Source organism: Lactuca sativa, chromosome 2, assembly GCF_002870075.4.
Source record: "Lactuca sativa cultivar Salinas chromosome 2, Lsat_Salinas_v11, whole genome shotgun sequence".
Taxonomy (NCBI): domain Eukaryota; kingdom Viridiplantae; phylum Streptophyta; class Magnoliopsida; order Asterales; family Asteraceae; genus Lactuca; species Lactuca sativa.
In genome coordinates, this window is record NC_056624.2 from 68,806,992 (window position 1) to 68,817,705 (window position 10,714).

Below are 10,714 nucleotides of genomic sequence, written 5' to 3' on the forward strand. Positions count from 1 at the left end.
GATAAGGGTTTCAATATTTATGTTTAAGCATAAGTTCTTTGACTGTAGATTCTTATCGGTAACTCTGATAATATTTTTACAACCAAATCTTAATCTAACAATACTTTAGAAAAAAAAGTAATGCTTTTGTGTGATTATGCACGGATCTATAAAGATCAATTCCAAGGATCAAAATGCCATTTTAATTAATCTTTTTTTTATATTTCCAATTTTTTTTTTTTAATTTTTATTGTAATTCTTATGATAATATACAATCCTTTTCCCTAATTCACTCTTATATAAGCATATTTGGTACAATTATTCATTACTACAAAAAGCCTTATATGACCCGGTTAAATCTATTAAACAACCTAGTTAATTTTAAACTAGGTCTTATGAACGACGAGTCTAATGTGAAAAAAGGAATATAACCCGTTTTTAAAACTGGGTCCTATCAGCCTTAAAAGAACGTGGTTGTTTATAAACCCGGTACATAAAAGGAGATTATCATACACAAACCCGGACCATACAAAGGGATTAGGTTGCCATTCAACTACAAAAAACCCTTTCGTAAAACAACATAAATATGTTTGGGTGTCACAAAATAGACCTTGATTCTTCAATCTGATAAAACGGATTGTCACACAATCAAGTATAGTAGCTACCCTCCATCCTCATTGAAAAACATACACAACAAATAATCAGTTTTTTGTCTAACATTGCAAAACAATTAAATGAGGAGGATGGTGTTTAACACCTTGTGAGAGCATGTATCGGAGGATTGGAGCTAAACCACCATGCATGAGCGTAAAGATCGAAGCTTTACGTGAAAATCGAGCCTTGGAATGATAGATCTAGTGATTTGAGTAATAGATCTGCCTTAAAAAGTCTGAATGAGAAATCAGATCGAGGGGGCTCGCCGAGTCCATGAATAGACTTGACGAGTCAATTAGGGTTTGTCCCGATGAGCTGGACCATGTCATAGCTCGACGAGTTAGGGGTTAACTCGACGAGCTGGACCTTCACGAGACTTCTGAGGAATGAGTTGACTCGACGATTCGCAAGATTGCACTCGGCGAGTCAGGTAAAACTTGGACTGTTGACTCGAGTTTGACTTCAGTTGACTTTAGGGTTTGGTCAACATGAGTAGTGGAGACCATGGAGGGATAAAATGGTCTTTCGCCTATTCCAAGAATTAGAGAGAAAGAGAGAACAAACTTGGTGTATTTAAGTATGAGTAGAGTATTAATTAGAGATAATTATCCTATGTGCTAGGCGGAGGCTAGATCGAGATTTCCGAGCAAGGTACTTGATGTGCAAAAAAGTACCCACTAATTTTAATATTTATAACTTAACAAACTTAGACTAACTATGCACTTATAGGCAATGTACCTAGTCAGATTACAATATAGCTTAGGTAAGTCGGGTGTCGATCATAGGGAACGGTGTTACTAATTAATCTATTTACTATTAAGTTAACCTAATTACTAATAAGTTTAAAAGGGGTTTTATCCGATTTTACAAGATCAGATGAACTTATATCAAATTCAATAAGTAAAAATACACTCTTGTGTAGTTTGAATCCACTTCTTTCTTATGGCTAGCTAATGTTTATGGATAATCTAGTTAGTTTTAGTTATATTAGTAATTTAGTTCTAACTTTACCAATAATTAACTAATTCATGTCAAACCATGTATGTTCACACATAATTAATTATGAATGTAAATATAGTATGTAAGATTTGTTATATAAACGCAATTATAGTCACAATACACGTTCTTTAGCACAGCTAAGCTTATTTACTCTAATTATTAACTAAGATTGGTCAATCCTAGCTCTAACAATTCAATGTTCACTAAATCATTAGGTAAACAAGTTCATGCAGTTAATGGTAAATAAGCTACACAGAACATGCAATGAAGCCATTAGAGAAACAAACATAAGCATGCTAGGTAATACAAATCAAACACAAGCAATTTTATCAACTAAATAAATCCATAAAAATTGAGCTATTCATAAGTTGGAAGCTTCATCTAGCTAAACAAGAGTAGCTAGATTCAGCTGCTCATCATAGCAACTAACAAACTAACAGAAGTTGAATTGACTGGAAACATGTTCTTAATTAACTAAAATAAACTAAATTATGAACCTTCACTCTTTTTTTATGTTGAAAGCTTCTTCCCAGAACATTTCTCTCCTTAAAATCGTCTTCTGGAACTCCTTTCTCCAGCCAAAAGTCTCTTTTATTCGTAATGGTCAAGGATTTATATAGTTGCTGATATCCACAAATTCACGTCGTGAATAATACGAAATTCACGTCGTGAGTTGTAGATAACCGTGCCTGTCAAGGATTCCTTCACCCACGTACATATCCTCTAGAACCAACGATTCACGTCGTGAATCCATTAAGTGTCACGTCGTGAATAGTCTTTTTCCAGATTTTCTTCACTTTTACTCTTTTAATTCCCAAAGTTTCTTTCTTTAACGCTTTTAGTCCCTTTTCTTCAAAATGTCTTCTTTTTTGGCTGCAAATAACATTTAAGCTTATAAGTACCATTATTCTATATAAATAGCCAAAATATATATAAAAATGTACTTAAATATTGCCTAAAAATAGGTATAAATATGGCAATATCAAAATACCCCACACTTAGGCTTTGCTTGCCCTCAAGCAAATTTAAACTTAACCCTTAATTATTAGCATCACATAGAACAATCCGACTTCAGCCCAGCCATTATGCCAAGACCTCAACGCATGCATTTATGTCTAAAATTTTCCTAAAGTACCCCCATACTTTAAATACTCACAATCTTCATAAACACTCGCCCACTTCTTTCGAACAATGCTCATTTTATGCAACCCTCCGAATCCATCCCCATAAATCTTATTTAACCTCAAGGTATTTTTGTAAAGCTACCCAAGTGTACATAACTAGAGAATTACAAGTTTTAGAAGATACCACAACTTGGAGCTCTTGAATTCTTCTTTTCTTCAATATTTGATCTTCAATTTCTTTGAATTCACTTTTTCATGATTTATGGAATCTTCAATTTATGAACTTTTGGAATTTTTGGTCTTCAAATTCACACTTTGATTGCTTCAAAATTCTTCAACTTTTTGGTAATTCCTCTTTTTTTATTTTTTTATTTTTTTATTTTTTTTTCACTCAAAACCTACATGCTTAAGCAGGGGCGCTCAACTTCAACCTTTATTGGTTAATACATATCTTTCCTGGATACATTTCAGGTTTAGGCTGCTAAACATATTGCATCCCTCAAACCAAGCGGGGTTATGTTTTTGTTCCATGATTTCACTAAAAAAAAGGAGGCCAAAAATGCACTATAACGTGTATTGGCTCAACTAAACATTTGAACTTTCATTGGATCATCCCACATAACACTAGCAACTATAGTTCACATTATTATTACTAGATATAATTATTAAAAATCTCAATTTTCAAATTTTTTTAAAAATTTCCAAATTTTGACCATCAAATTTTATCATTATCTAGCAATTTAGTTTTTCTACCCCCTACCCCACACTTATTTCATACAATGCCCTCATTGTATGCCTAAAATAAATCAAAATTAAAGAAAAGGGAGAAAAAGGAACAGACTCCCCTGGGATAGCGGCGTGAACATCTCCAAAAGTGTGGAAAACGTGCATCTTGAATATGGACTCCAAAAATAGAAACTTGGATCTTGAACTCGCAAAATAAGAAGTGTACCGGCAAAACATGAAATCGAACCTTCAATCGTCTTCAAATATGGTGTAAATCTCCAAAAGTAGAACGACCAATGTGGGAAAGCATACGCCACATTGTATGGTGATAAAAATGAGCCAAAACAATCTTGAATATATTGACGAGAAGAATAGTATCAACCTAGGGATGAAAGTGGGTCCAAACCCGGACCGGATGGACCCGGACCCGGAAAACCCGGAACCGGTTAACGGGATTTTATAGAACCGGAAATCGGACCGGTATATAGGAACCGGTTCCGGTTCGGTTCCGGGTATGGTTCCGGGTAAAGTGGGTCTAGAACCGGAAAACCCGGAAACATCAAAGTGGGTAGGTTGGAACCGGATAAAGTGGGTTTAGACCCGGAAAACCCGAAAAAACCGGAAGTTTTTGGTAATTACTTACTACTTAGTGGGTTGAACTTTGAAAATTTTCATATTGATATCCCGACTTTGGGGGGCTGTAACTTATTGAATACGAAACCACAATTAACAAAATTAGAGTCTAAAATCATGTACAAACTCTAAAATACACTCTGGAAAAACCCGTATGTCAATCCGAATTTAAACGAATGAGATATACTTGTGTTAATATTTTCATATAATACAAAGTACAAAAACAAATAGCTGAAAAGTTGAAAATTTTCAGTTTTGATATCCCGACTTCGGAGGACTGTAAATCATTGAATGTTAAACCAAAAATGACAAAATTATAGTCTAAATTCATGTACAAACTGTAAACTAGAAGTTGGAAAAAACCACATGTCAATCCGACTTCAAACGAATTAGATATGCATGTTTTAAAACTTTCACCGAATACAAAAAAACTAAAAAACTAAAAACTTTCAGCTTTGGTATCTCAACTTTTGAGGACTGTAAGTCAATGAATATAAAACTAAAAATGACAAATTTATAGTCTAGAATCATGTACAAACTCTAAACTACATGTTGGAAAAAACCGTATGTCAATTGGAGTTGAAACAAATAAGATATGCATCTTGTAAACGTTTCACAAAAAGTGGTTCCAGCCCTAAAAGTGGTTCCGGTTCCAAAAACCGGTTCCGAATTTTAGACCCGGTTTACCCGGACCCAATGGACCCAAACCCGGATTACCCGGAACCCGGATAAAGCCAATTTTTAAACCCGGAACCAGAACCGGTTCTATATATTCCGGTTCTAACGGGTCCGGTTCCGGTTCGGTTCCGGTTCCGGTCCGGTTTTCCGGTTCTAAATCTCATCCCTATATCAACCCATAGAAGGCTAAAATGTCAAGGGCCTTGAAGTTATAAAAGTCTCATATTCATGACGTGAGTTTGAGACAATTCACGACGTGAAATCGTAACTACGAGTATTCTGAGAACCTCCTGATAACTGACTCACGACGTGAATAATAAAAGTTCACGTCGTGAAAATCGGGCAGTCAGAAAAACATTGTCAATTCTTCTTCTAATGTCCTAATGTATTAAGACTCTTCTAAATTCATCAGTTTATGACTCTTTCGTTGACTCTCCACTCTCTTGACTCACCCCACACTTATTTCGAAAATAGGGGTGTCGACTCTCGGCGTTAAACACTTCCGGCAAAAGACGTAAGCACTCATAAATCGCTATCCTCTCTAGGTGCGCCTAGCAATTTATGAGAAACAAACAACAACGAAGAATAAAAGTAACATAATATTCAAAGTAGTTCTTACAACCCCATAAAAACAAACTAAAAACAAACTAAAAAAAAACAAATCAAACAAAATAAATAACGATCAATCATCCTCCTCATCCTCATGTGCTCCACTGGTTCTAGCTCCATCACCTCCGTGTCCACCATACTCCGACCATTGGGGGCAAATTGGGTAATGATACCCTAAATGAGGCGGCTGCTCCACCCCAAGATGTCGGACAACATTCTCCAATGTTCCACCGATCCAATTGACACTCAATGATAACTGGTCAAAATAAACAGCTATATCACTCCCAAAAGGCGCTCCCATCATGGATGCAGGTGGGTGTATTGGCTGCCCGCGGTCTCCCCTTCCTCTCACGTTCCTACGCCTCGGTCTCGGCTCTGGCGCATGTTGGTCGGCCGACTGATCACCTTCATCATCACCCTCACCATCTGAAGGTACTATGCCCCAATGCGACCCAAAATTTTTGACCACCCGCATAGTTTCCAAATACCCCATGCTAAACTCATGCTCGTACACACACGTCATGGATCTAGTAATATCAGGAACAAGCAAATGATACGAGCGGGATAATCGGGTAATAAAGTGCCCTCCACAAATGGGGCTCCCAGGGCGCGAACTTGCGGCAGATCCAGCCAGAAAACGGGCTAGGAAATACGGAATGTTGCAACAGACACCAGGCTGTAAGATGCACCATAAGAAAAATAAGTTCTGCTTAGTCACTTTATCTGCATGCCTCTTATGGTTGACAGAAAATGTGATGAACCGGTGAAGTAAGTGATGGATCGGGGACCGAATACTGCTCTCGGGAGATACTCCGGAATTAAACATTCCGGATGCAATACTATGCCAGAAAGAATACCCCGTGACACCCTCCGCATATCCTCTAGCAGCCCCACTCAAAAACATGCCAAACTCGGGAGTCATAGCCTCCTGTCGATCATATAGTCCGACTCTCCAAGCAAACTTAACCAGGCTGCACTCCCGGTACTCACCACCCAAATGAAATACCAACGCCTGTGGCCAATGTGGATCTTGAACAGTTTCCTGAAATGTCACTGTTGAGAAAAACTCAAAACAAAACTCCTTGTAGACCCGCTCTTGTACCCGGAACAGATTATGCCAACAAGAACAGGTAAACGAATATCCATCTCCAATAAATAATTTTGTCAAAAATGGTCCTAACCGGTCTATGAGCCCTACTTCCCTCAATCTTGTCCAATTGATTGTTGGAGCAACTGCAATTTCTTTGTTGTAAATCCATCCTAATCTGTTGTTCCAACAGGTTAAAACATCGCGGGAAATTGTTGCGGGAATATTGTAAAACGGGTGCAAACCTGCAACCCCAGCTGGAACCTCTTTTCTTGGAGCGATTCCTGCAAAAACAAAGAAAAAACCACAACCAAAACGATAATCCACAAATTAGACATAAAGGAAAATGAATTTTGTGCAGCCCCATAATTCACGTCATGAATCTTGTAAGATTCACATCGTGAATTCGCAACAGGTTCGAACATTCATTCAGGATTCTATATGAATCGGCCATGATAGTGCTTGGGGTTTACTCCTATAGAATTTTCAACCATTTATCAACTACATTCCAAGGGTAATTTACGAATCTTAGAGCTATTTCATACAATTTAACATAAAAACAAAACCTAGCCCTAATTTCAACTATTAAAGATAAATAATTAGAAATTGTTACCTTTGATTGAAGTAGTATGTAAGCACAAAGAACACGTGTGGATTTGTCGGTTAAATCGCAACAATGGGGACCAAGGGGGGACCAATTTTTGCTTTCACTTCGTGAAGAATAAACAAATGAAGGGTTTACTAGTCTCAAGGGATTTATTATGTGGTCCCGTTCTTTTAAAAATTTACGTCGTGAATTCTTAAGGATTCACGTCGTGAAAAGTGTCTGGGTTTAAGTTTGGGCCATGTACTCACAGACTGATCTTGGGCTTGCTAGTCTAATGTGCTAAGCCATATCATGGATTATGTGTCCGGTTTATTCACAATTCACGGCGTGAATTTGCTAAAGATTCACGTCGTGAATCAAGTCTGGAAAAAAATGATTATAAACTAAGTTCTTAATTATTACTACTTCCATTTTAAGGTCCCTGCATTCAGTGCTTAATTATGTTCTAATAGATTTGGATGACATGATCTAAGTTTCTAAAACTAAAATGCAAAAAGAAAAAGGAAAAAATTGCAAACCAAACTCGGGTTGCCTCCCGAGAAACACTTCTTTTTCTTGGAGTCTTGAGCTGGACTCCGTGCCTCCTACGTCGAGTCCTCGGAAGAATCCACCATTAGTATCTTTTGTTCCTTGAATCGCCTCTTGTAAGCTTGAACTCGCCTTTTGTATGCCTTCTTCGAATTCTCTTTTTTAACTTTCACCTCTTCTTCAAGCTTGTGTTTGGACCCTTTAGTTTCTTCCTTGCACTTCATAGCATCCTCCTCTTCTTTCACCACCGGCTTTCTCACTTTTGAAGTGATCTCCTCTTCATCACTTGTCATCTCCTCATCCTTGATAACCTAAGAAGGTGGACTCTTGTAAGCTATGACTTCAACCAAAAATGGACCAGATGCTCTTGGTTTTGTTCTTTTGACTTGATGAACTGTCTTTATCTCTTCCTCCATAAGCTTTTCTAGTTCTTCTAGTTCATTGTCTTCATTAATTGTGAACACCTCTTCTTAAACATGATCCTCTTGGAAGTCATCTTGCATTCCAAAAACTTCTTTTTCATCTCCGACCCTCAAAGTCAGCTTAGATTCACGAATATCAACTAGAGCTCCAGCAGTGTTCAGCAATGGCCGACCAAGGATAATTGGAACATCAGGGTCTTCCTTCATATCTAACACTACAAAATATATTGGAAAAACAAATTTTCCAATTTTCACCAAAATATCCTCCACGATGCCCCAGGGTTGTGTCACAGAATGGTTCGCCATGTGAATTGTCATTATTGTAGCCTCCATCTTCTGAATTTGCAGCTTCTGATAAAATGAGAAAGGCATTAAATTAATGCTAGCCCCAGAATCTGCTAAAGCATTAACCTTCATTTTGTTTCCAAATTCACATGGAAGAGTGAGGCATCTAGGATCCCCCATCTTCTCTGGTATCTCCCCCAGCACAGCTTTTGAGCTTTGCTCACTTAGAATCACCTTGGATCGCTCTCTCAACTGGTTACGACTGTCTATCAATGCTTGCAGTAATTCTTGATACTCGGGAATTTTGGGTAAAGACTCGATAAAGGGAGTATTGATCGGAATACCTTTCACATGATTGATAAACTCTATATGCTCTCTTTCCAGTGGACTAACGGTAGCTTGGGAAGGAAAAGGCAAAGGCCGCTGATAAACCGAACCAATTACAGATTTTTTCTGTTCATGACGGGCCCACGTCGTGAACTGAAATGGTTCACGTCGTGAGTTCTGGACTCCAGCAGCTTCATGATTTTCGAGCTTGGTCTTCTTCAGCTTTGGATCGGGTTGCTATGGTTCATCTTCCAATGCCTCCAGGAACTCAGAGATGGCTTCTTCTTCAGTGTCTATGGCCATTACATGAGATTGGGTCTTCGTTTCGGTATTTTTCGGGGATAACCTCTCATGAACTAGAGTGGCTAGTTGACCAACTTGAACTTTAAGGTTATGGATGGAGGCTTGCTGATTCTTCATTAAAGTTTGTTGTTCTATAATAGCAGAATCAGTGGCATCGTGTCTCTTTTCCGAAGCTTCCATAAACTTCATCAACATAGTCTCTAGATCGGGTTTCTTCTCGGCTGGGGGCTGCTCCTTTTGATAAAAGCCTCGACCTATCTGTCTATACTTCTCTTCTTTTTGCTTCTTATATTCTTCATATGGCAGCCATTCCTTCTTCGGTTTCCTCCAGTCCTCATCAAACTTATCCCCACTCGAGTAGCACACTTGAGCTTTTCTGTTCCCAAACTCATCTAAATTGCAGTCCTTTGTCAAGTGTGGACCACTACATCTCTCGCAACCCACTCTTATGGCATGTATTGACTGGTCCATTTGTGTAATTTTTCGATCCAAATTATTCAGCATGGCCATCACAGCTGCTATTTCTTCAGTTTAGGCCCCTCCACCGCCTTTGATTCCATCTTGCCTAGGGTTGTGGTATTCGCGAGAGTGCTTCGAGAATTCTTCAATCAGCTCCTTGACGTCCCTTGGATTTTTCTTTGTCAAGGGTCCTTGAGAGTCAAGGAGTTATCTTGTCATAACGTTGACCCCATCATAGAAAATCAACATCTCTTGTTGCACATTTAGATCATGTTGGGGGCAATTTCTGAGTAAACCCTTGTACCGCTCCCATGCTTCGTATAAAGACTCCCCTGGTTGTTGCTCAAAGTTGGCTATTGCCTTCTTGAGTTTGGCTATTTTGGATGGCGGGCAAAACTGGTCCAGGAATTGCTCACGCATTTGAGCCCAAGTGGTAATTGTACCGGGTGGGAGTGATTTTAACCACTCCTTAGCAGCACCTTTGAAAGTGATAGGAAGCATCCTAAGCAAGACTATGTTTCTGTTGACATTTGGGACATTGAAGTAATCCGAAATGTCGTTGACTTCATCTAGATGCTTAAAAGCATCCTCATGATCTTTCCCAAAAAATGGGATATCCTTCAGTCCAGTCAAGATGTGCCCCTTCAATTCGAATTTGGCAGTGGCAGGTATTGCGGTTTGGACTAAACTGGGACCCATATCTTCTTGGATCAGCTTCTTGTAAGCTCCCATGGATATCTCTTCAATTTCTGCCATCTCGTTCCTTGGCTCGTTCTAGGGTTCGCTCATGTGTTCTTCAAATTTCGGCTCGGTATCGTATTCGGACTCGGTTTGGACGGTTGTTTGATCCAAGTGCTCAAAATTGCTCTTGTGCCTCTCAGATAAACTTGACTCTCCTATCTTCTTTCCCGACTTCCTTGAAAAAGCTGGCTTTAATTCTTGTAAGGGCGTTTTCTTCTTGTGAATTGCTGACTCGGGATCTTCAAGTGGTGGCACCAAAGGTGTGTTAGAGCCTCTGGTCACGAACTCCTGCAACTTTCTAAACTAAAAACGTAAAACTGAACTAAAATACGAAAATACTAAAAACTAAAAATATCAGCTTTCACGTCGTTAGTCTATAAAACTCATGTCGTGAACCCTGTGACAGAAACAAAAATAAATAACCAGCTATGCTAAACAATAAATAACTACTTAACTTTTTGCAGATTTTATTCCACAAAAAGGATCGATTAATCTAATGTAACTAAAGAACTAATAATCTAAGCCGTTCCCCGGCAACGGCGCCAAAAACTTT

The 10,714-nt window shown here is 38.5% G+C and overlaps 1 non-coding gene across 1 annotated transcript; it reads left to right on the forward strand.

Annotated features, from left to right (window-relative positions):
• Positions 1-9,685: 9,685 nt before the first annotated feature.
• LOC111875960 (small nucleolar RNA R71) lies at positions 9,686-9,792 on the forward strand. Its single transcript, XR_002844858.1, has one exon. It is a non-coding gene; the product is annotated as a small nucleolar RNA R71 (small nucleolar RNA).
• Positions 9,793-10,714: the final 922 nt, after the last annotated feature.